General features: G+C 40.9%; 1 long non-coding RNA gene across 1 annotated transcript in view; it reads right to left on the bottom strand.

Moving 5' to 3' along the window:
- The window catches only part of LOC148124725 (uncharacterized), a 54,125-nt gene extending 28,290 nt beyond the window's left edge, over window positions 1-25,835 (bottom strand). Inside the window, exon 1 of the long non-coding RNA XR_015745106.1 lies at window positions 25,490-25,835. This is a non-coding gene — a long non-coding RNA (uncharacterized LOC148124725). The remainder of the gene's footprint in view (window positions 1-25,489) is intronic.
- Between the last annotated feature and the right edge of the window lie 834 nt (window positions 25,836-26,669).

Genomic DNA, 26,669 nt, shown 5'->3' with positions numbered 1-26,669 from the left:
TATATTTCAAGATTTCACAATCCACTGGATTTTGGCAGAGCATTTATCAATTAAATTCAGTGAAAATCTTAATATTGGCTTAACTAGTATAAGTTACGTTCCATTTAAATTCTACCTTTTCTTCCAGACTGGGACCTAATTTGATATGTTGATTTAATTCTTGTTCTCCGTTCAAACATTGGCCAGACTAACTTCTTGCTTAGGTTCAGCAAATCCTTTCCTAAATTGGCAAGTCACCTAAAATAGTCTAGGAAAGAGAAAAGCCGCAATGTCATTTCTTCTCATTTTTGCAAGTCGTATAGTCAAGGATGGGTAGTGAAAGTGTTCAATTGTGAAAATATTCTTTTCATGCATAATCTCAGCTCCTGGAAGTGATGAGGGGATTTAAAAAGCAGACGTTTAGGTGAGCACTGAACTCCTGAGCCTGAGAGCTGTGGCCTGCATGCAGTGAATTGCAGATTTGAGTATGTTTTAGTTTTTCACTGTCTCACTGCATAATTTGCAACTGGGTAAAGAGGAGAGGGAAGGAGTGCATATTTTTACATTCACTTCAAGACTATGATTCAGTGTGTTCCTGGGGGGTGGCGAATAGAATCTCAAAAGTAACACATCCTCTCTCTATTACCCATCCACATTATCACCTCTTTTGTGCTTATTTTGGGCTTCTGGGGTTTGTGCATTTCAGGGGGAAAAAGAGCTTTAAAACACAGTTAAGCTCACCCACCTCTCTGAAAGAACCTGCAGAAAATAGTGAGTCAGTAAGTTATTTAGGATTTTGTTTGCCAATTATATAATGAATTGATGAATATTAGCTTACAAAAACCTGCTTCCGTTGTATTGTTTAGAAATCCATTGTCTGGAATTTTGGGAGGTGGCATGGACAAAGGCTGTTTTTTTCCCCCTTTAATATTCTTTTTCAGATCCTGAATCAACATACCAGACAAAAAGGAACGTAATGCTGTGACAAAGCTTGGTTTCTAATTTTTCCTGATTTTTTTCCCTTGCAGCAGAAGGGGGTATTATTATTATTATTTCTTCTTCTTCTTCTTCTTCTTCTTCTTCTTCTTCTTCTTCTTCTTCTTCTTCTTCTTCTTCTTCTTCTTCTTCTTCTTCTTCTTCTTCTTCTTCTTCTTCTTCTTCTTCTTCTTCTTCTTCTTCTTCTCCTCCTCCTCCTCCTCCTCCTCCCTCCTCCTCCTCCTCTTCCTCTTCCTCTTCCTCTTTCTCCTCCTATATATTTCCAGAGCTTTATGCCAATTGAGAAATATTTGATAAATATCTGGGAGACTAGATGACCTATAAGATCCCTTCCAACTCTGTTAATTTAATCTAATATAGCTGTAGATGACATAGATATAAAGATGATATGTAGATTAGATATACCTATATAGATGATATATAGATTAGATATATAGAGATATAGATTTAGATATAGATTTAGATATAGATTTAGATATAGAGAGATATAAAGGTGTAGCTATATAGGTAGATATAGATATAGATGTAGAGATAGAGAAAAAGAGAAAGAGATAAATAGATATAGACATAGACAGCTATAGATATAGATATAAAATTCTGAGTGCCTTATCAAGCTGATATTTGCCCTGTATTTTATCTGTATTTTTCTGGGCATTCATTTGCTGCCCATCTAACTCAGATCGTTGTTTTGAAAAACTATTTCAAACTGCAGATGGAAGGCAAATCAATAAACAGATAAATTTGCCTTCACATCCAAATTGAAAACCCCACTGTTGAGAAGACAATTCGTGACAATGATCCATTTTTTTTCCCCCAAGGACAAGCTCAAGGACAATCTGCTATGGAAACCAATCTTGGACTCCTGATTGGGCCTGACCAGGGGAGGTGGGGGGCGGGGATTGTGTCCTTATCAAGGAATGAGAAAATGAAAAACAATTGAGTGTTTGGACTCTGAAAAAAAACCCAGAGGGAATCAGAGAGGCCAAGGAGTTCAATTTTGGCCCCAGCACCATGGCAGAATTCCTGCATCACCTTGTTGTGCTAAGTGTTGTACTACTATTACTATTAATCTTCTCATTGTTCCTATCAACCATCCCCTCCCACTTGGGTCTGTATGACTGTAATTTTGTTGCTTGTATTGTTACAATTTATACTGATTGTTTCCTAGTATGATTTGGTTGCTTATTTGTACCCTATGACTGTCATTAATTGTTGTACCTGGCGATTCTTGACTCTTGACGAATGTATCTTTTCTTTTTATGTACACTGAGAGCATATGCACCAAGACAAACTCCCTGTGTGTCCAATCTCACTTGGCCAATAAAGAATTCTATTCTATTCTATTCTATTCTATTCTATTCTATTCTATTCTATTCTATTCTATTCTATTCTATTCTATTTTATTCTATTCCATTCCATTCCATTCCATTCTATTCCCTTCCATTCCATTCCATTCCATTCTTCCCAACCAACTCAGAAGGCGTTCTTTGCTTTGGCTACGTCCTATAGAGTTGGGAGGTAGGTATTCCGCCCCCCCCTCCAAAGCAGCCTTTCCCCAACCTCTTTCCCCTTTTTCTCTGGAGGAGGGGCCTTGACTTGAAAGGGCCTCAATAGCTGTGAATACCATTCTAAATGTCAGAGAAGTACAATTTATTTAGAAGATGAAAAGCAACTTGCTCCCCATAAGAGTGCCTTAGAGCTTGCAAAGAAGGCACCCTTATTGGGGGGGGAGGCAGAGTGAAAGGCAGGGTAAAGCCTAAAACAAATTCCAAAAGGAGAGCAAATAAAGCCGCCTGGGGACTTAAGATATATTAAATTACCCTGATTAGGAATTTAAGCAAGGCAGTGGAGGTGGCTGGAAAAGCAAAAGAAAAGGACCGGCATTAAGGGATGCTATTCATTGCTAGGAATCAAGGTCAGGAGGTTATAGGAGTTCACAGGGGCTGCCTCCATTCTTATGTTAAGAGAGGGAATGGGAGAAGCACGGCCAGAGAGGTACTCTAGCTAATTGCCAAGTGGTTCCTTCCAGTGGCTTAAAGAAGGCAGTTCTAACAAGGCTGGGAGATTCAAAGACTAGAGGCTGGAGGGAAGCGGCTGGCAGAGATAACTTTTAGGACAGCGCAGCATTTCCCAGGGTTTGGAGAATTGAACAGGATCTCCTCTGTCCAGGCAGTAAAGAAAAGGAAGTTTTTTGTTTAGGTGCTGGGTAGAAAGCTTTTTTTTTTAAAAAAAGGTTGTGAGCAACACCACTTTGCAGAGAAAAAAACACACACAAAGAACAACAAAAAGCTTTTCTTTTTAAAAAGCCAAAGGCCAAACAAACAAAAGAGGGGGGGGGCATTTCTCAACTAATTTTGGAGAATACACAAGCAGCAGTTTTAGGCTCCTGTGCACCCCATTTGAAACATCAAAAAGACATTTGTAGAGAAGAAAACTACTTGGAATGACTGTTGATGGAACTGAAAAATAAAATCAAATAAGAATCCAATATTTCATCACTTGAAAAAAAATTTTTCTTCCAGGTTTTTGCTGCTATTAATTTGGGAAGACCATGTTGTTAAGTATTATTGCAAAACATGTATGTAGATTTTAAAATATTTTGTTATTTTTGGTAAATCTAGCAGCAAATAATAAGAATGGAATGTCTTTCTTATATTGCACAAGGTTTTAATGTCCTGGGAAAAATGGTTTAACAAAAAACATAACAGCATTAATTATTACAGTCTATTGTGGGATTTTTCCAAGTTTATAAAAACCTTTCAATTAAAAAGAACAGCAAAATATTCATTGCCATCAGAGATAGTAATATTTATCCATTAGATTACAACCTTTTCAACAAGATAGACTTTGATTAAGATGGTGCTGATGTAAGAATGGGTAACACTATTATGAGTGACTTTTACAATAAATTCAAGGTGACTCATAGAAATGAATTGAAAAGCTAAGTCAAGTTGAGATCTCAAATTTTCTTCCCAATGAAAGACATTCAGTAGAGTCTGTTATATTTCAGAATTGTATATAATATTGAAGAAGCTCCCTTGATTTGAAATAATCAGATAGACCCTCAAAGTTGTTAACATTCTTAATTGATAAGATTCTATGACTTTGAGAAGAAAGAATTGCTCTCTGAACAATTCAAACCAGTTATTAAAACAGCCATCAACTGACTATTTGCTTTATAACAGTAAGTTCAGCAAGTTTTTGAGTCTTCTTAATTTTTTTTAAGTTTTGTCCCAATACAAAAGAAGTTTCTGGTTTTATCTACATATCTATCATCTATGTATCTATGTATGTATCTAAATCTATCTATCTATATCTATCTATCTATCTATCTATCTATCTATCTATCTATCTATCTATCTATCTATCTATCTATCTCTATCCATCCTCCATCCATCTATCTATTATACATCTATCTATCTCTATCCATTCATTGTCCATCCATCCAAACATCCATCCAAGTGCGTGTGAAATACTTTCAGAAGGGAATTGGTTTGTTTTTCTGACATTCACCTTTTCATCATTCCCAGATCTCCCTAGCTGGTCCTGTGAAAAAATTCCTATAGGAGGAATTATCACCTGAAGTGTACTATGAGAATTTAATGGAACTTTGTGATACCAGGAGGACTGGAGAAGACTGGACAAGAATATTCCACAATGAAAAGGTTCTCATCCCCAACTGTCAGCCCCTTTGAATTCCAGAACATGTAAGTACACCCCAACTCATATTCTTTGAAAGAAATCCTGAAAACAAATGGTCTTTCCTCAAATTGAAAGATCCCTGGCAGAATAATGTTTTTTGGGGGGCAGGTTTGACAGCACTATATTCATATATTTATATTTCTTTGAGAAAATAAATTGGTGGGTTTTCCAACCAACGTCCCTTCTTTCAGAGGTATATGTTGTAGTTTATGGCTTGATTTCCCTGGTTAGAAAAGTAGTCATTAGTTCAGTGTATTATACATATTTTTCTTTAAAAGCAGTATAAGTTACAGTATAGCTGTAAGAAGACTGTAAATCTATCGAGAACATACTCCCCTTCCACCCACCTTTAGAGGATTTGTTAACCTTTAGACCAGGACAAATCTAATCTTTTCTTCTTCCTCTTGAAAATGCTATTTTTTTGTCATTCCCCCCTCCCCACCCAAAATCATTGGATCTGCTTTAAGTATAATGAAATTGGGATCAGCCCCATTAATAACTCGGCACCTGGGTTGTTATTATAGCTGTTTTCATTGCCAGGGAGCTAAAAGGAGGCTAGTCTGGAATCAGAAAGAAGATACCAATACATTTGGTGCATATCAGCCACAGATTTAAGGCTAGACCCCACCCCTCCCCCAATGAAGGGGCACACATAATTTTAAAAATAACTCCAGAAGACACGTTGCATCTTTCTTGCTCCCTTTGTCAAGGTGCCAAGTGCAATTGCAGCTTTGCTCTGCCCTGGATCCAACCTGTTTTTTAAAAAGGAGGATGAAAAGGAGCAGCAAGATGTACTGGGGAAAGAAATGGAGGGATGGAATGCCAGGTGCATATAATAACCAAGTGTCCTGATAACAACGCTGTCACCACACACTGATGGCCATGGTCGTACTCTGAATTGTTGCAACCATCCATTTAACTTCCCATTAAGATGAGCTCATCCCAAATGAACTTTTCAGGACTGTAAATGGAAACCTGGCCATCAAAGAACATGGTGGTTAGACTCCATCAAAGCATAGACACCAGCCACAGCATAGAATAATTCAAAAGAAGTAGTGCAAGAACAAAAGACGTGGAGAGACCTGGCCCGTAGGACACCCTATACCATTTGGGTGAAATAATGTAGGGTCTCTTGCTCAAGCAGGCGATTGGACTAGATGACCTCCAAGGTCCCTTCCAACTCTATTGTTCTATGTTCTATAGAGTAACCAAGAGTCAGGTACAACTGAATGGATATCATTATCACATCATCATCCTTCTTCCTGTGCATGCCTAAGTTGCCATTATTATCATTATTTAGATCTATATACAGATACAGGTTAACCAAGTTGAAAGGGACCTTGTAGGTCATCTAGTCCAACCCCCCAGCCCAAGCAGGAGACCCCCATAGCATTTCTAACAAATGACAGTCCAGTCTTTTCTTGAAAGTGTCCAGTGATGGCACTCCCACAACTTCTGAAGGCAAACTCTGTTCCATTAGTTGATTGCTCTCACTGTCAGAAAATTCCTCCTTATTTCTAGTTGAATCTCTCCTTGTTCAGTTTCCATCCATTATTCTTTGTCTGGCCTTTGGGTGCTTTAGAAAATAGCTCAACCCGCTCCTCTCTGTGGCAGCCCCTCAAATATTGGAAGACTGCTATCATATCTTCCTTGGTCCTTCTCTTTACTAGACTAGACAGGCCCAGTTCCTGCAACTGTTCATTGTATGTTTTAGCCTCTAGTCCCCTAATCATCCTGGTTGCTCTTCTCTGCACTTTTTCTTGAGTCTCAACATCTTTTTTATAGTGTGGTGACCAAAACTGGATGCTGTACTCTACATGTGGTCTTACTAAGGCTTTACAGAGTGGTATTAGTACCTCACTTGATCTTGACTGTATCCCTCTGTTAATGCAACTGGTAGCATGCTTAGTGATTCTCTCCTGCAATATGTTCTCACAACCCTTTGAGGCAGGTTGGGCTGACAGTGACAGTGACCCAAAGTCACCCAGGAGGCTCCAGTGTCTGAGGATGGAGGATGGGACCAGGATGTTTCTGCTTCTAGTACAGCTTCTTAACCTGGACATCACACCTGAGTCTTTTGGACCAGTTAAACCCCTGAATTCTTAACTAAGTAGGAACTGAAAAAGCAAAGTATTTTCTTTTCCCCCCCTTTTTAAAAAATAAACTTTATTACATATTTTTAAAACATTTACACCACATTTCCATTTTTGATAGTGTTTCAGAGTCGGCTTCTTTCCTATTTACATAGTAATACTTTCATTTTCATTTTCAATTCCTGATATATTTCTCTAATATTCTTACATTTATATTTACCTTTTTATAATTACTTATATATATGCCTTTCCTGCTACTCTTAAATAATTTTTATACACATTCTTTGCCTTTCTCCTCTAGCCACTCATACCATATGTCCCAAATCTTATAATATTCTGTTTCCTCCTTGTCACTTAACTCCATCCTTAAGTCTATTCATCTCTGCATATTCAAGCACTTTTTTTAAAATCACCATATCTTCTGTAGGGGTATTGATCTGTTTCCAATGTTGTGCAAAAACAATTCTGGCCGCTGTCATTATATGAAGTGTGATATACTGATTTTGTTTTACTTAAATTGTCCTTTATTATACCTAATAAGAATAATTCTGGTTTCCACTCAATTTTTGAGAAGCAAAATATTTTCAAAGGGAAAAAAAACCCAAGGAAGTCCAGTTGCCTTTTGGAAAAAACACCTTTGGGACAACCATGGACCTGGACGATCAAGACTTTCCATAGACAAAAGGCATGATTTCTTTTTACGCTGCCACAAGACAATCCTCTACCTTGGCCACTGGTGGGCAGCTTCTGCTTCAGAAAGGCCTAGTGAAAACCACTTGAACTACAATGCGTATTTAGCAGTATTCTCCCACACTCTCTTTTATTTATGTATTTATTTAAACCTTCTCTGGCAAGATTAGAAGCAGGACATTGGCTTTTTGCAGACAAAGGAGAGACGCATTCATCCCTAGGAGACAAGCAGAAAACCAAGGAAGAAAAGCGAAATGGAAACAAATCATCAGCCTGAACCAGGGGACACCCTCCCACCTACAGGCATTCAGAACTTGGCTGCAGAAATGCCAGCTCTTCGAGGTAGGCCAGGCTAGGAAGTCAATGTTGTGTAGGTCAGTACTGCTTTTATTGTAAAGCTATAGGAATAGAATCTTGCAAATCTGTATGCACTTCCTCTTCTTTCTCTTTGCTCTGTGAGAACTTTTCTGAGATATTTACTCAGCTTGCAGTTCTGGTCCTGACTCAGATTTCTTTTATCTGGCTCCTGTTTTGGTAGAAGCTTCTCTTCCTGTTCCACTCTTTTAAGCCAATAAGCACCGTTTTCAGGTTTTGCTCACTCTCAAATTGTAGGAAATTGTGCTCTTGGTAGTTGGGATCAGAAATGCTTCAGAGGCCATGTTTAAAAGAATCTGGAGAGATCTAGAGCCAACTGAGGCATCTCCTCCAGTAATCTAGGCCCCAATTCTGAAGACAGTTCAAGTTGGCAGGATCAGCCTCCCCTATTGGGCTTGAGGGCTGCTTTGTTGTTGGCCAGCAGCCATTTTGTGAATGTACCCAGGCTTCCCATACTGGTTTCTTTAATGCAAACACCCACAAGCAATGCTCAATATTACAGAACCACAGGTCTCACACAGAGGCCTTATTTCCTATCCCCTGTTATTAGTTCATGTGACTGACGTGCTAGCGTTAAGGCCTGAAGTGGGAAAAACTGAGATGGCACCTGGAAAAACCTGTCCTTATTCCACAAGGGTCAATTATATTTATACATTCCATTTGTGGAAATCCCCCTTTTCTCAAGCAATGGCTGTGGATCAAATATATCTTAACCAGGCATTCTTAAAATTAGTCCTGCTATGTAAGGTATAACTTTGCCTGCCAACAAGTTTTAAAAAGTATTGTAGAATTTTGAGCCAAATCAAATGACATACCAGTCAAAGTTGATTATCTGCATTTCATTTGCTTTCTGGATTGCCTTATTTTCTGGATTTGCAGAGCACATCACACCATAAAACTCACCAAAGTGGCTGGACTCACATGAAATCACACACATGTTCACAAAACACACACACACACATACAGAAAACTTAGAACTAACCTAACTTTGAAACGTTGTAGTGTATAATTCCTATACCATAGTAGTGAGCAAGGTTTTGTGAAAAACTGGCCATTAAAGCAGCATCTTGTGCATATTTGCTCACGTTAAAGTCACACTGAGTTCCACGAGGCTTGCTCCCAAGTACCCGTGTGTATACGTTTTTAATAACCTCACAATGCCATCCTTGTTTAGTCTGTGCTGCAATAAAGTTTTAATTCCTTTCCCACTGGGCCTCCTTTGTGCTTTCAATAACTTATCTGTAATAGTGCTGTGCTAAATATTTTGTCTGCATTTTCCTCTGACCAATTCCCTTGAAAAATGATGAATAAGGAGTTGCTCTCAAAAGGTCTTTCCCTCCTCAACAAAGGGAAAAATTGACAAAATGAGCATGGTGAGATGTGGAGGTCTGTGCAAATTATGTTACAGGAGGTTTTTTTTTAAAGTTCTCTTGGAATGTCCAAAGCCATTTAATAAATCAATCAATCTGGTGAACAAGAAAAACAAGAAGATACAATGTGCAAAATCAGTGCCAAAAGGAAATGGCTTAAATTTAGCAATTTAGCAGCAATTAGCAATCAAAGCCATAGTCACCATTGCCCAATGAAAGCTTGGCGAGAAAGAAAAAAAAATCTTAATTAAAGTTGAGCTTCAATTTGTTTAAAGAAGAAACTCACAATGAGCTTCCATTATTATCCACTACCCCCAAATCTCTTTTTAAAAAATGTTTTGATAGAGGTATGAGAATAATATATCATATTTATTGGTCTGATGTCTCTAGGGGGGCACATTTCTGCCTATAAAAACTAAATATTTAATTAATTGCTTGAATGGCATCATCCAGATGTAATGGACTACAATCCCTCCATTCCCAGAAACACAGCAGTTGTGTTTCATCATAGCTAGCTAGCCTTCATCTCTCTGACTAGCACCCACTTGATAAGGACTGATGGAGCAGATTAAATCTGTATGAATGTGTATATTAGCAAGAATTTTCTCACATGCCTAATGCGGTTCAGATTCAATACAACATCTGTGCAGCTGTTTATGTGGTTACTTACTTAAAGTGCACAGAAATATGTATGAACAAAATGGTTAAAAAGAAAAGCTCTTGTTTTTATGGAGGATTTGTTTCAAAATCTGTTGTGTATGAGCACCTGACAAAATACACCTTTAACCATTGGTGCAACTTACACAGCTTTGTTGCTTGAAACATATTAACAGGGTGAGCCTTTTGCTGCCTACTCAAAAGGCCCTCTCCAAGTAGTTATTGTGTAAAGGATGCAACAAAGCCAAAGAAATGAAAATCAATTAAAAGAGAGAGAGATGGTTGGGTTTACATAATAAGTTAAAACTTTAAAATAAACTTTATTAGTTTTACATTTTAAAAAACAACAACACAGTTACAAATTATATACAACAAAAAGACAAACAGGTCTTGGCATAGGCCAAGAGGGAAAGAGAGGAAAGCTTGAGAGAGGAAAGAGGGAAAGGGAAGGGAAGGGGGGGGGGGAGTGGGGAAAACAAAAGTAGAGAAAACAATTATAATAAAACCATATTTTTGTGACTGTCTGTAAGGTCTTTTCATCTTCCAAACTATCGTCGGCAGTGCTTTTCTTTATCTCTGCCTCGGAGGCCTCGGCCTTAGTTTTCATAGAGGTGATCTATCTTTGATTAAGCCAAATGTACAAAGGATTCCAATTGCTATAATAGGTTGAAGATTCTTTATTTTTTAATGCTTGGGTTAGTTTGTCCATTTCGGTGCATTGTAAAATTTTCTGAATAACCATAAGTTCAGTGGGGATAGAGGGTAGTTTCCAGCACTGGGCAAATGCCAGTCTGGCTGCGGTTAAGATATGGATTGTAATATACTTCGATTTTTTGGATATTTGTTTATCAAAAATTCCTAGAAGAAAGGACTCTGGTTTGTACTCAATTTGTTCCATGGTTATTTCCTCTAGCCAGTGCCTAATTTTTTGCTAGTACTTCTGGGAATAAGTTAAAACTTTAAAAGCAAGCTTACAATACAGTTTCTGTGTTGTGAGAACATGTTATGCCTACCTTCTCAAATACACTGTTTGGGGGCCTGGTTGACATAATACATTAAATAATGGTTGGATTTTCTACATGATGGTAAATTATGCCAAATGAATGTTACATTTCCATTTTAGCCTAGTAGCAAGTTATATCAATCCTAAAGAATGTTTGATACAAATCTGTGGAGTGTTTAAAGTGCAGGCTAAGCGTCAAAAGAATTGACCACAACATTCCCCTGAAATATTTGCTCCACTAATGCTGACTTGGCTTAAAATTTCCTTATTACTCACTGAAGGTAAGACACTGGTTCCTTGGATTCTTATTTCAGCACCTTGGACAGGTAACCCACTCATTCCATTCAAGCCAGTCTCAGAAAATTTTCCCTCCCTTTACTTTGAGATGGGCCTTTGAGACAAAGAACAAAAGAATATAAAGGATTGAATGTGTTTCCATGAGCTAGATATCATCTAGTGTCAAAACATCTTTCTAAATCATGCTTTATGGAATGAATCACAACTTGCTAGTTTTGCACACAGCTAAGTATAATCATAGTTTGCAAAATGCTATAGCAGAGGTAAGACAAACCCCAGACACACACACATACAAATCACCTTCTGCTTTAATCCAAAGTGTGAACAAAACTCATTGTCGTCTGCCAAAAAGCAGGTCCAATTTTGGCCCAGAGATATAAACATTCACAAATGCTTATCTTGTTAATGGTTGAGTCACAACCAGCACATTACCTTTCTATGACCATGATAAAAAAAATGCAAGAATCATGTTGGCTATGTTTTCAGCTGACAAGGCACACCTCTCAGCAAATTCTAATGCATACCATAGTTATCAGAGAGGTAGAGGACTTATGCAAGAAGAGAAGGATGCTTGTCAAATCATCATTACAAAGAAAACAGAAAGTTCAATTGCATTCCAGCTGTCCCATAGCTGAAGAAAAGAAGGAGAGTAAGGGATTCACTTTCAGATACTTCTTTCCAAGAAGCATTCCAAGGTTTCTTATATCCTTTCCTCAGATTAGCTAATTGGAGAGTGCAGTTTCCATTCTTGTAATACTTTCTCAAAGTTTGAGTGTATTGGTGAAAAATAGAATTCCTAGGACTGAGAGATGGGTGGGGAGAGAAAGAATATGCAGTCCAAAAACTTTTTCCTTGCCATTGGGTCAACTTGAGTCAAATCATTTATAGTTTGGGAAACCAATGCCCTAGGATGTTACTCCAGTATGATTTTACAATATGCTGTGCCTCCAGATTTAGAAAGCTAGGAAATGAAGCTCTTTCCTTCGTAAGACAAAGTTATAGCCAGCTAGAGGTATACTGGAATTAGAGCACATATTACTGATCCTGGGATAATCCAGAAAGTCTGTTTTTCAATGAAAAATGCCTTCCCTCCCTCCCACCCCCATTTTTTTCATTTTGTTAATATAAAAAAAATCATTGCACTGACTTCATGAGGGTAAGGAGTGATAAAAGCCAATTATTGTAGTATAGAATCAGTATATCCTGAGCAAAAGGAAAGGAACAATAAGAAAACAGTGAACCCACCCTATCTGTTAGCTCTCAGAATCTCCTTTTCTTGATAGGACCAGATTTGGCAAAATAATACAGTGTTTCCAGGAACCTAAAGGAAGATTGATTGGAAATATAACCAGCCTATCACAAATAAGCAATGTGGTCAGAACCTCCCCAAGTCTGAGCTTGAGCTGATGCAAGATTTCCTGCCATCAGTCAGTTGCATCTTTGGTTGGATGGATCTGAAACTGGAGCCCAGAAGTTTTCTTACCTCTTCAAATCAGCCTGTCCCTGCAGAAATATTTTCATTCATTGTTTTCATTGCCCCTACAACTTCTCTAAAGGTTTCATAGGGATAGATATGCTGCAAGATGGCATTTGGATGAACATGTTCTTCTACCTGATCTTGGGTACTTTGTGGGGCAGGGGGCAGCCCTACTTCTCTCTTTAAAAGGAAATGGTCAGAAAGCAATGGGATGGTTGGGGAGTCCTTAACTTCGTAAACCCTGAGTAAATGAATGCTGGTGAAACGATGCTTACACATATAGTGGAGGGAAAAACACCAAGGCTTTACTTGTTCCTTCTTAAAGCAGAAGTTAGTCCTTTGGGAGTAGCAGGTTGAGAGTGCACGTTGATTGTTTTATAATCAATAGGAATGATTGTAATGTTCTAAAACTCTCCTTTATGAAAAAAAAAATTAGACTTTTTTTCCTTGCCTCCTCTTTCTATTTTTGTTTCTGTTTTCAAGTTTTTATTAACATTTTAAAGAATGACCTACCTACATCCCCAGGTTATGGGTAGTGATAGGATTTAAAAACAAGAGTTAAGTTTTGTGACATGGGGAAATTTTGCTCTCTGGGATGAGAGATGTCAGGCTTGGAGAAACATCTATTCCACCAAGCAGCACTCAATGCTTGAGGCTTAAAAGGCATTGCCAAGACCTTCCTTAAGGCTGAAACATCCCTTTTCCATAGATGGGGAAACTGAGACTCAAAGATATGCAACTGAACGCATGCTAATCACATTGGGATCAGTTTCTTGTGAAAACTCAATCTCTGTGCAGCTCCACCTGATTGATTCCAAGCATGCTGTGAAGTCAGAAACTTTTGCTTCTACAATCACTTGGCAAACCACAAATTCTAGGGTGTACACATTACTTGCACCAAAGGGTTGCAGGAATCAGAAGGATACCCAGAATATTGGGGTGGGAACAGAAGCATGTCCAACCTACTTGGAGACCTCGGAGGAAGAGGTCTAATTGATCGGCCAAACTTTGGTGGCCAATGGCCTTAGATACCCCTCTCTCTAGAAATGGAAGCGGGTGGGGCCTGCAATTCCCTTCTGAAGAAAGAGGCCGTTGGCTTGAGCGTCCTCCAGGCCCCGATGTGGACTTGTGTGGAGAGCACCGATGAGGTAGCCAGAAGCGTGCTTTGACCGGGACTGCTGTTCCAGCTCGTTTGCATATCTGAACTGCACCAGCCTGCCTGCCCCGTCAGATCTGCCCCTCTGCCAATCTCCTCTCTACCCCCGCAAGCGTCGGGATGCCATGTCCATTCTCCACACTCTCCCCTTCCGGGCCACCTTAATGGCATGGCGTGGGATGTGGAGGAGGGGGTGGGTGGGGAGGGAAGCGATAGCAGGCAAAGCTGGTGGAGATGCCATCCTCGCCCACTGCCACAAAATGGCTGCCCGCGAAGGGGGCGGGATTCTGCTCTGACTCTCCCACTTGCCCCCGCCCCACACTCTCCCCAACTTGGCTGAAAGGCTGAATTAGCAGGTAGAAGTGGGAGGAGGGGAACCCAGAGCCAACGATCCCATGCTAAGGGAAACGTTAGCGTGTTTTTCCCCACGCAGCACAGGCGGAGGTTGGTTCCCCCCCCCACGGAAAGCAGAAAAGAGAAAGCAACTTAGAAGCGCAGAGATTGTCGCGGGGGAGGGGGGAAGGGAAAAGCGACGCGCCCCGTGATTGCTTTACCACGGCCTGCAGAACCCACGTCTTCCTCAAAGAGGCTTTTTTCAGGAGGCAACTAGACTCTCTTGGTTTTTTTTCTTTTGAAGACGTTTTGCTTCTCATCCAAGAAGCTTCTTCAGCTCTGACTGAATGGTGGGGAATGGAAGGATTTACACCCCTTGCAGACAGTGGTCATTTGCATCCTTTTGGGACAGCCATGATCTGGATGACTGAGAATCTCCATAGACTTTTAGCCATGCGCTTTGGGGTGAACCCCCTTCGAAGGGCGTGGGAGTGTGAACAGATTTGCAGGGTGGGTATTGCAGACTGCACGAACCATTTGCACTATTCAGGTGAACCTGAGGATACAGATAAACCTCCAAGTGGCCTCAACGACTCTCTAAAAAAGGATGCAAATGACCAGCTGTTGGCAAGGAATATAGATTCTTCCCTTCCTCACCATTCAGTCAGAGCTAAGAAACTTCTTAGATGAGAAGCGAAACGTCTTCAAAGAACAAGAAAGTCCAGTAGTTGCCTCTTGAAAAAGCACCTTTGGGACAGCCATGACCTGGATAACTGAGAATCTCCATAGACACACCTTCTTCACTCTCTTCACCCGGAGCCTGACCCGGATTGTAGCCTTCCCCTCCAATATTAGAGTTAGAGGACCACCACCATCACAGTCATTCGATTCAGAAGTAAGCTGGCCCCACTCCATTCACTTTGCTGCTATAGCACATAGCTCATATAACTGGCGGGGGGGGGGGGGATGTCCACTATCTATCAGTATATTAATCGAAGATCTATGCCCATATAAATGCCCTCCACCATCACTCATCCCACATATTCAGCTGTGGGGAGGAGGCAGCAGCACAAGGAACCAAGAGGCTGCATTGATACAACAGACACAGCCTTCCCTCCTTCTGAGGTGGGTAGAATGAAGACCCAGATTGTTGGGAGGAATAGGCTGACTCTGTAAACAGCTTAGAGAGGGCTGTAAAGCACTGTAAAGTGGTATATAAGTCTAAGTGGTCTTCCTTCCTTCCTTCTTTCCCAGTGGTTACAATGCAGTATTGCAGGCTAACTCTGCTCACATTGCCAGGAGTTTGATTCCTGACTAGTTCAAAGTTGACTCAGTTTTCCATCCTTCTGAGGTGCGTCAAATGAGAACCCAGATTGTTGGGGGGTGAGAGGCTAACTCTGTAAACAGCTTAGAGAGGGCTGTAAAACACTGTGAAGTGGTATATAAGTCTAAGTAATATTGCTGTACACCCATTTTCCCTGGACTTATATTGGTTGCCTAGGGGTGGACTCATCGGGTTGGTTTAGGGGCCCCCCGAAGCCTTCCACCAATTCCCCCCCCCCCATTGGATTAAATTTGAGATTTCATGCCACGTTGGGTGAAGGCAGTGGATCAATTCCCCGTAGTCTTGATATGCCTAGGTGTTGATTGTAGGTAGGCACAGCTGGGTCCCACCCCAGAGAGAAACGTAAATTTCCCCCTCCTTTTAGCCAGTATTTAGCAACACCATAGCATCCAGAGAACCGGCGATTTCTTCCAATGGGGGGATGAGGGAGGGGGAGGAAGGTCCTCCACCTTCTTACTCAGGGGTAGATTTGCGTACAGGCTCACTCACCCACTTTAAATAGTTGGCTGCTGAGCCTGAGTTTCACTTCGTCCTATTCCATAAGCCACGGTCCCTGCGGTCAAAATGAAGGCGCTCTGGATAAAATGAGCAACTCTGGAGTGAAGAAAACTCTGCTTGCCTTGTCATTGATTAAGGAAACGGAGGCGCCTTTTTTTTTAGATTTTTAACCTCCCTGTTTAATATGCACTGGATTATTTGGCGTGCAAGTTTTTTAAAAAATATTTGTGCATGGGGAAGGGAAAGGGGGAACGGACGGCGGTAGAGCTGGCTTCCTTCTGCTAATCACTTTGAAAGTGGGCTAAAGAGGATTGCCTGCATTTTGCAAATAACGGGGAGATATGGCCAGAAAAATTCTCTCTCGCTCTCCCTCCCTCCCTCTCGCTCTCCCATACAGAGAGAGAAAGAGAGGGAGGGGGGAGAGAGAGCGCGCATTTGGGAATTTAATCTATATATCACATTACATTCGGAAAGTACCATTTGCACTACTTTTCACACGCATGGAAGGGGAGGATTATTGTAAAGGATTTAAATGTGTCGAGGGGCGTGGTGGGGAGAGAATAGGCCGTCCTATCGGTTCAAAAATCCATTAGCACCCAGCCTCTTCCCGAACTTTGCCACGCTCTCACGTTAAACCTCCACGGTAATTTTCTGCACGGCATTTAACCGAGGCTCTTCGTTGAACCGGCCTTCCAGAAATCTCCCGACGCCCCCCTTCCCCTCCCCCCCTTTTTTGTTTGTGTGTTTACGAATCTAGTCAAACTACAGCGGCCTCTTTTCTTCTCTGCCGTCAGCAAAACGGTTTGGAAAGAGAACCTGGGGTCTATCCGCTGCAGAGTCTTAGCCACAGAAGCAAAATAGAGCTAAAACAGCCCGATTAGCAAAAGCACCGCGGGCTCCTTCCTTTAGCTCCAACCGAAAAAGCACCGTCGCCACCGCTTAACAAAACGGTTATGGATTTACGATTATGTAAATAATCGTTCAGTCCAACGGCGCCCTCCGTATAGGGCGATAAGCCACCTCTTCGCAGCGCAGAAAAATTTTTAGACTTGCTTTTCCAAAGAAGTAGCCACTAGTGATTTGTGGGCCTATCGAATTTCGGAAGGAGAAATTTCTGTATTCTGTGCCCGTTAGCGTAAGAGCACCACGCTCCATGCTGAGGCCCTCCAGATATTTTGGACTACGGTTCCCAGAATTCCAAGTCAGCTGGCTAACGCCTCCCCCCTTCTCAGAAACACGCAAAATCCAATAATTTAGAAAGCCTGGCCAAACAAAGTTGGAAGCTTCTATTTGAAGCTTCCCACCTTCCACAAAGAGGCGTTGTAATCGCCGCCTCCTGTCCTTCCTCATCCCAGGAAAAAAAAGCTCATCACAAAACGTGAGGAAGTCAAGTCTCTGTTGCCCCTTTCTCTTGATTTAAAGATTGTTCACATCAAAACCAAAGCTCAAACAGTGAATTCTATTCCGCCTGAAGATGAAAATGTGGCACATGCAAACTGATTGTTTTAGTGCCCAAACACATTTTAGCCTTCTTTAGTCTGTTGCCAGAATTCAACCCTTGTGTGGAGAAGTCTAGTGTATTCTCTTACAAACCAATAATTTACTATAATTCTTTATCAATAGGTTAAAGTCTCGCTTCCAACTCTTGGTGACTTGATGGGTATATCCATGACAGTTGACTTGACAATAATATAGAAATAGACAGTATTGCCATTGGCTTCTTTGGGGTGCTTCCTGACTCCCAGCCTAAAACCTTGAGATTTCCTTGTGGTCCCCCAGTCAACATCTAACCAAACCAGCATTGCTTAGTTTTTATTATTTATTATTATTTATTATTATTATTATTATTATTATTATTATTATTATTGTTGTTGTTGTTGTTGTTATTATTATTATTATTATTATTATAGATGGCAGAGATCATTCAGGAGTAGCCATCTGCTGCAATTAGTAACAGTGGCTGATCTCAATTATCCACTCCCAATTGCATGCAAATGTATTAAACTAATTGATTAAATTCCTTTACCTTATCATTTCTCTCCACCTCTACAAATCCCTAAAATGGTGTCACGATTTCTGATACAGCTTCCTTCCCCCACTTTGCAGAGAATTCTTGGAGCTTTTGAGAATAATTTCCACAAAAACCAAAGGATCCAATTTTTAGCCTCTCTCAACTGGGGAGCAAAAAACCCCCCATCCTTTATTTCTTAAATCCACATTCCAGGTAAGTGGAATTAATCGAGATTCAGAAGATCTCAAGACAAGTCAGGGAGGATTTTTTCCCCAATCCTAAGGATTTACCTTCCACTAAATGTCTTTGTTTTAGTTTTATTTTATCTTCTCACTTGGATGACTTGTGTTCAGAATGTGAAAGGAAGGAAGTTCATTTGGCAGGAAGTCAAGCAAACAGGTGTGGGGGGAAGTGTAGACTGATATGAAGACTGCAATTCCTAATCACCATTTGTACAGATGCTCTGTTCTCAAAACATGCTAGATTTGGAATTTTACTCTTAGTTAAATATTGTTTTTTTGAGGGTAGGTAGCCTGTTGCATGGGTCCCACCTACTTGGTTATTGCTTGGTGCAAATGTAAAAAAATGAGTTAGGTCATTCAACAGATTAAGGAGAATTTCCATGAAAGAAGAGAATAATATTTGAACAATGGAGGAAAGGTGCAAATAGAAACACTACCCCGAAATGGAGCTATCTTATTTTATATAGAAAACCACCTGCTTTTATTCACCTGTTACTATGACTATAATTCTGTCTGCATAATTCATTATTATAATATTAGATATTGCTTTTAGAAGGCCCTAAATTCACCCCCCAAAAGAGGGAATTAAATGGATCTCTCTATCAATCTAGGAGTTTCCAATTTCCAGGCCCGGCAGGCACTTTTCAGTATGAGCTGTGCTGAAAAATATTTACTTGGGAATAAGGCTGGAACTCAATGAAACTGACTGCCAAATTAGCCACTTTCCCAAGGTCCTGTTCCAAAGGTTTGAGATTTCTGCAAGGATGAAGGTTGGGCAGGCGATCAAAGGAGGAAAAGAACAAGAGGTAAAGAGGGAGGGGGAGAGAAATACTTCACCGGCTCCCACTAGTCTATCTATCTCATTTGCTTCCTTCTCAGCCCCCACCATTGCTAAATAGTTCAATCCACAGAGTATCTTACTGGAGGAACTGTCAACTATATGATTACTGTCTGCCTAAAGCCCACCCACCCATTCAGAAATGTGGAAACACTGTACATCTAATCTATAATCATGCTCGCTCCTTCCACATGTCGATTCAGTGTGCAAACATCCTTTCTCATAAGGTAACAGATGAGTACCTTTATCTTGTCCCTGCTCCAGGGGCTTAGAAGACAAGCTATCTAAAGCTGAAGACCCATATAATTTACAGGTGGTGCTGAAATCTTGGACAAGGGTGTTTCTGTATGAGCTCCCATAGAAGGGTTGAGGGTTTTTTCCCCTTTATCCAAGCCCCACCAGAAGGAAGAGTTATTGCAAATATACAGAGTGAACATTTAATCTTTAATACTTAGCATTTGCGATTATTTTACTTTAGAGAAGAAGTATAAGAATTGCATTCTCTGAACCGAAACAGGGCTAGCCATAAAATCCAGTCCCAATTATAAATAGGATTGCAATCACTCCACCTGTCGATATAAATCGGTTTCTACAGAGTGTAAAAAATGGATTTGCCTATTTTTTTTAAAAAAGCAAGATAAACTTTTGAGGCCCTGCCACTTCAGATTACAAAGGAAAAAAATACTATATCTTAACAGTAATAAAAAATCCCTTGCATTTTGTAGAGAATTGCACCCAACCTTATTCTCTCAGTGTGCAAGTTTTTGACACATAACAGAGGACGAGGGTGTATTTGTCTCAAAAGAGAAGCAAGTAGTGAACTTTCCAACTTTATAACTGCCCACTTTAAGTGAGAAATATTACATCTTAAAAAGTCTGCTACAGTTTCATATCCAGTTGTAACAGATCCATTGGTTAGGCTTAGGGCTAGGGTCTTTACTGCCCATCTTGTGTAAGGTGCCTTGTCTACTTCTGCCAGGGTCATTGGACCTTGGCGAATGGACTCCGCTGCTTTATTTCTAATTTCATCTCAATTAAATGACTGTCCTCTCCATCTTCCCAATGGTGCTTTTTTCTTTTTCAAAAGGCAACTGTATTTTCTTGGGTTTTTTTTCCCTTGAGGAGGTTTTGCTTCTCATTGAAGAAGCTTATTCATTCAAGAAGAAAAGACAAAGCTTCCCAGATGAGAAGCAAAATCTCGTCAAGGGAAAAAAAAATGCGAAAGTGCAGTTGCCTTCTGAAAAAAAAAAACACCTTTTGGAAAACTGTGTCCTGGATGGCTGAGAATCTCCACAGACATCAAGAATCTTAACAATTGGAGTGCTTTTTTTCCCCAAAGCTGACAATCTACCTACTGATTCTAGATCAATGCTTTCTTTCTTCTTCTTCCTCTTCCTCTTCCTCTTCTTCTTCTTCTCTTCCTCCTCCTCTCCTTCTCCTTCTTCCTCTTCCTCCTCCTCCTCCTCCTCCTCCTGCTGCCCCCCTCTTCTCCTCTTTATGTGTTTTCCCCCTAAGCACTCTTCACAAGAAAATGAATCAAAAGTGACATGTTCAGAAGTGGTTGAGTTTTATTTTGGAGCCAGAAAGTACTCGGGCTGTACCTGCTTGCCCCCTCCCCCTTTGCATTTCACTTCTTATGGACTAGAAACATTGAGAAAGTGACTAAAGGAATTTGTGACTTAATGGTCAGCAGGTTCCCACCCCCTCCTGCCTTCCTTGTTGCACGCCGGTGCTGAAATCCAATAGATGCTTCAAAAAACTTGGCTCAACAGATCGAGGCTGGGAGGGACCTCAAACAGATGGGTATCGGACCAGGGTATAACATCTGCTTGATAAATCTGATAAATTGAAATTCACAAGACAAGAAGAAGGCAAAGAATCACACCAAACAAAGGATCCTGCAGGGCGAGAATGGACCCAGGTAATGTTAGAACATGCCCAGCAAGGCAGTCATAGAAAATCAGTTTTATCAGGCAAAAAGGAAAAGGAATGAGAGTCAACTGGCACCCCAAAGTAGAAGCAATAGAGATTTCCCAGATATTTAATTCAGTCCCTTATTTTTATTTTTATTTTAAAGTGAAATGCAATTAATTATGGTCCTACGTGGCTCCATGTCAGTACATTCCTGCATCACAATCTGCTTGGCCAACATTGACAGAAAGCCTTGTGCAAAGAAATGGGGTGCAAATGGAAAAGGAAGCGGAAGAAATTGTTTTGAAGTTGCTTTAGAATAAAATGAATCTGGAGAGATTCCATCAAACAGGAAGAGTTCCATTGTGAGGGTTGCTCATTGAGTTGCTTAAACGTCGAGTATATTGAATAAAGCACCTTATCATTTTGATGTATCACCTGAATCCAGCCAGTAAGTGAGGGCAGCTCTATTGGCAGTCAAAAGAATCCTCAAATTTATATTAGAGCAATACTTTTATTTTGGTCAACCGAAAAATCAACCCTAGTCCAATGAAGAGCTTTGCGGAACTTAGAAGCTCTGGGTCAAGATTTTGAGTAGTCTTCTTTAAGTCCAGGAGGGTAGGTCAAGGAGAATTTCTGGTAGGAAAGGAAACAAACCAATTTCTCTTGCTCCATCAAAAATTAAAATCTGCTAGGAGTCCTGTGGCCCTTTGTCCAATTATAAGAAGCTGCCACAAACCAAGGGCATATTTTAATCCCTTGAGCAGACTTCCAGTTTGTTTTGCAAGTTGGAATGTTTAACGAATCTATCAGGGTTTGTTTGTTGTTGTTGTTTTGAGAGGGGGGGGTGTCAAGTCTGTGTTGAGTCCAAGAGACTATCTTGGACAAGTCCCTGCAGTTTTCTTGGCTAGAATTTGGAAGAGATTTGCTTTTGCCTTTCTTTTCCCTTAGGGCTAAGAGAAAGTGGCTGGCGCAAGGTCATCCAGCTGGCTTTGCACCTAAGGCAGTTCTAGAACTCATCGCTTCCCAGTTTCTAGTCTGATACCTTAACCACTACACCAGACTGACTTTCTTGGCTAATCATTGGTGCATTTGGGTAAATAAATGCTAATTCTTAATGTCCTTCTTCCTCTATTTTGCAGAGTGCATTAATTTACTTCAGAATCTGGGTTTGTGAGCCTCCTTCCTTCCTTTGATGGGAGAGTGAGATGTCTGCAATAAAATCCTGACCTAAGGCACCACTGATTTTGTCTAGTGCTAAAGTTATGCACTAATATTACACATAATGTCTACACTTAGAATGAAGTGGTCCAGAGTGGCCATGTTCATATAAATAAAGCCACCCTACGATTTATTTAGTACACGTGGAATTTGAAAAAAATATGATAATTATCTGCATATCTATGGTTTATTGGCTGACTGTATAGCTGAGCTTATAGAATGAGCAAAGACTTTGCAAACAATATGATACAGGTTGTAATATTCATTCTGTCAAATCAAAATCTAATAAATGACAGCAGGATTCACTGTGATGTGTGAATGCTGACACATTCTACTGAATCTACTGCATTCTACTGAATCTATTAGCCAGGGTTCCAGGAACCTCTGGAAGAAGATTCCAACATGAGTAGACCAACATGGCTTTAAGTACTCTGGAGACCGCACCCTTGGCTTGTGTGTAAGTGATGGGAATACATGTTTAGATTAAGAAGCCTGGGTTTATCGTGTTGTATGGAGTCATGCAATGCTTCTAGAGGTTAACCAGATCTTCCTTTCCCTTCTCCCAGTGTTACTGTTATTGTTTTTAATGGCAACTGTATTCATATTGTAGAAGAATTTTAGGGTGTGTGTGTGAATTTCTCCAATCCAAACAGTACATTCCTGGTTTGGTCCTGATAAAATTAGAAAGTCAGTTTAATTCAGAGCTTTCGTGAAACCCTTGAATCCATCAAATATTCACCACCTCCAGATAATGGGATGACTTTTATGGTTAAACAACCAAGACCCAGGGGCCCTTCCATATCCATTAGAAACTTTCTCAGGGCCTAATAGAAAATGGGAGGTGCACAAAGTGAGCATCCATGGTTTGCCCCCACCCCACATCCCCAAGTGCAGCCCTCTGTAGCTGCAAACTGAGTTACCTAAGAGTAAAATGTATGGGATAGAAGTGAAAATTTACCATATCTATCATGGGAGAGTAATTAAGCTGTTTTTAATTTGTATTTCCAACTAAAGAAAATGTGGTCAAAGGTAGGTTTTGATTTGGCCGGTTTTGATCCTCTGCAGTGTCCAACTTCTTGTACTTCACTCAGTATCCTAGGAATAGGACCTGATGTATAATTGAATGGTCATGACTAAGATGTTCTCCAGCCATTTTGATCTCCAACGCCACCAGCCTCCACCCACATTGATTGATGCTAAGGATTGTGAGAGCTGTGGCCTACAACTTTCAGCAGGCACCATCAGATTGCCCAAACATTTGATTTAGAATAGAATTCTTTATTGGCCAAGTGTGACTGGACACACAAGGAATTATATTGACTGTTTCCTAGTGTGATTTCATTGCTTATTGTACCCTATAACTATTATTGTTGTACCTTATGATTCTTGATGAGTGTATCTTTTCCTTTATGTACACTGAGAGCATTTTCACCAAGACAAATTCCTTGTGTCTCCAATCACACTTGGCTAATAAAAGAATTCTATTCTATATTTAAGGGAGCATCTTTTCCAACCTTTCCTAGAGATGGGATCCCAAGAAAAGAAGATGTTCTAATCACTTCCACCTTTACACTCTTATCTCATTTTATATCGGATCCCTTTGTGAAGAAAGCTGCCTTTAAGTTCTAAGTTCTGAACTGTATCCAAAATTCTTAAATGCCTTTGAGAAATGGCCTTGGTTACTATCCAAGGTCTCAACTCTCTCCTTACAAAGAGATCCTAAATGTTCACACAACTTAAAAGGCATCACTTAATGTCTCTTTCTTACAATTTCCCCCCTTTTGGTAGAGATCATTTTCTCTTTGTCCCTTTTCACTGCTGGAATTTGGGGTGAATTTATCTTTGAAGTGTCTTGCATAGATATGTAGTATTCTGGCTTTCTTTCTTTTATAGGCAGGGAGGAAGAGCTGAGATTTCATTTGCACCATTTTCAATGGTGATGTTCTTACAGCATAAAAGCCAACTACCAAGTGATGGGACAGTGAGAGTTGTGGGGTTCAGTTGGGGCCCCGTTGGCAGAGGCAGATTGTCACAGATGCTGAGGAAATCAAGCCTTGGTTATAATCCTTCACAACACCCTCATTTTAAAAAATATATATTTTGCAAAAGGCTACAACTATGTACCTGCATTACCGCATTCTGTTGGCTATTTAATTTGAAGTTAAATTCAATCCTCCCTTAGTTTTAAGCAATTGTCCATACCTTTTACAAAAGGGGTATTAAGGTCAGAGGAAAGGAGATTTACCAGAGATTGTTACCCCTTTTCATTCATTGCTTTTTTTCTCTGTCTCTTCTAGAAGCTGGTTTGGCCTGTAACACCAGCTCATAAACCATGATCTACAAGCTGCAACATCTGGGTTAAAACCAGCACACCACTTCATAATAATATGGGAGAATGCCTTAGTGCTAAGCATGAATCCAAATGGGTTTTATTTTTCTCTAGCCCATCTTTTCTCTTTTCTGATTAATTTCTGTATTTCCAGATCCTAAGGGTTCAAGAGGGGAAGATGCCTGGCCTTCTTCTTTCAGTTATGAATTAGGAAGTGGAGAAAGAGTGAGAAAACTATCACAAAAGAAAAGGAAGAAAGGGACATTATCACTGTTTCCCAATATCGTGGAAGAATTGAATAAATGAAACAAAACCCAGAGAAAGGTAATGGCATACACACAGACACACAGACACACACACACACACACACTGGGCTTAGTGTGTAGAGATTAATTTTCCCCACTTCTCCTGCCCTTCTTCCAGAATACACTATCACTTCCTTTATTTACCTGCAGTTCACTAAATTAACTCAGTTCTCTACCAAATTGAGACAATAGAGTAAAATACAACACACAACACTCCAGGAGCTGGGCCTTTATAAGCTACAATGTGGTTGACAAGTTGACACAAGACCATTCCTTGATCTTTCACCCAGGGAAACAATAAGAAGTTCCCCCTCCCTTCCTAACCCCCCATACGTATATTGTTAACACAACAATGAGGTCGTAATACCAGTTGTAGGAAAGGCCCTACCTCAATCAAGGAAGAGGTAAACCTGACCAGCTTTTTTTTTTAATGCTTTGTTTCATAGTACCAGTCCTCATTGGCTACTAAAGAGACTCGAATTCCCAAAGTCTCCACTCACAAGCCCATCTCCAGGGTATTTTGTGCAAGGTCAATATATATATTGACCTTGCACAAAATACCCTGGAGATGGGCTTGTGAGTATAGGGATGCTCCTTCCACAATTATATTATATTATATATATATTATTATATATATATATTCCTTCTTATTCCTTCTTACCTGAGTGCAGTCCTCTTAGGGAACCCCCAAGCTGGTGTTTCTCTTTCTCTAAATTCTCTGGGCCTATTTTAAAAGTTAGAGAGATGGGGGGGCGGGGGAGAGAGTTAACTTTTGTGGTTTGGAAACCTCTCTCTCTCTCTCTCTCATTTTAAGCGGGAGACCCTTTTCTATGTTCAAAGCCCACCCCGACACCGAAGCCAGAACGGGGTGCCGCTGCCCTGTCCATTCTCCACCCTGCGGAGCTCCAGAGTGAGGAGAACCAGATGCCTGGAACCAGGCAGTGGATACTTGGAGATATACGGAATATGTGTAGAAGAGAGAGAGAGAGAGAGAGAGAGAAGGGGGATAATTGGAGTGCTTAGAGAACCAACAAACCGGAGCTGCGAAGTCTTTTGCAGCCCCATCACCTGAACGGTGCCAAGGAAAGAAAAGAGGAGCCGGGAAGGGGGGCGGTGGATAACTAGGAAGCTGGAAAGTGGAGAGGGGGGTGGGGTTGTGCGATAGCGGAGCGCGGGTGCTCCGGGATGGATAAAGAGCGATTGTCCAGAGAAGAACAAAAGGCCCCACCGGCTGGGAAGGCGGGCCAGTCCCCTGGCCCGAGAGAGCGAGCGAGCGCCCGTCCGCACGGTTAACTGAACTTGAACTTGGCTGGGTGGGGGCGAAACTTCGGTGCTGAGAAATCTTAAGGGGCACCTACGGGGGCGGCCTGTCTGAGGCTGGGAAGGGAAGAAGGAGGGAGGTGTTTCCCTGTTTTTCTCAGGACCTCCGTCCCTGCACGGAATACTAAATGAGGCTAGCCCTCTGTCCCCCCCCCGCCCCCAAAAGCAGAGCCGGTGGGGAGAAGAGAAGCCGCGCACACCCAAACACTGGTGCGATTCAGTCTCTTCGAGGTTGGGGAGGCAGCGTCTCTCTCTCTCTTTTTCCATCTCTCTCCCTCTCCCCCTTAAAGTACAGTTAATTGAGCCGGGGGTACAACCTCCAACGCCCCTCCCTCTAACGGCATTGCAATTAAACCTCTGATTTATTCAAAACCCATCCCCCACCCTTTCTTCCCCGGTACAATGCCAGCCCACTTTTCTCATGCACCGCTCTAATTATTGATTCCCGCAGAAAGACGCCCCCCTGCTAAAGAAGAAGAAGAAGAAGAAGAGGAAGAGGAAGAGGAAGAAGAAGAGGAGGG

This window comes from Pseudonaja textilis, chromosome 13 (assembly GCF_049901715.1).
Source record: "Pseudonaja textilis isolate UNSWEBS1 chromosome 13, rPseTex1.2, whole genome shotgun sequence".
In the NCBI taxonomy this organism is placed as follows: Eukaryota; Metazoa; Chordata; class Lepidosauria; order Squamata; family Elapidae; genus Pseudonaja; species Pseudonaja textilis.
This window is presented reverse-complemented; position numbering and strand designations above follow the sequence as displayed.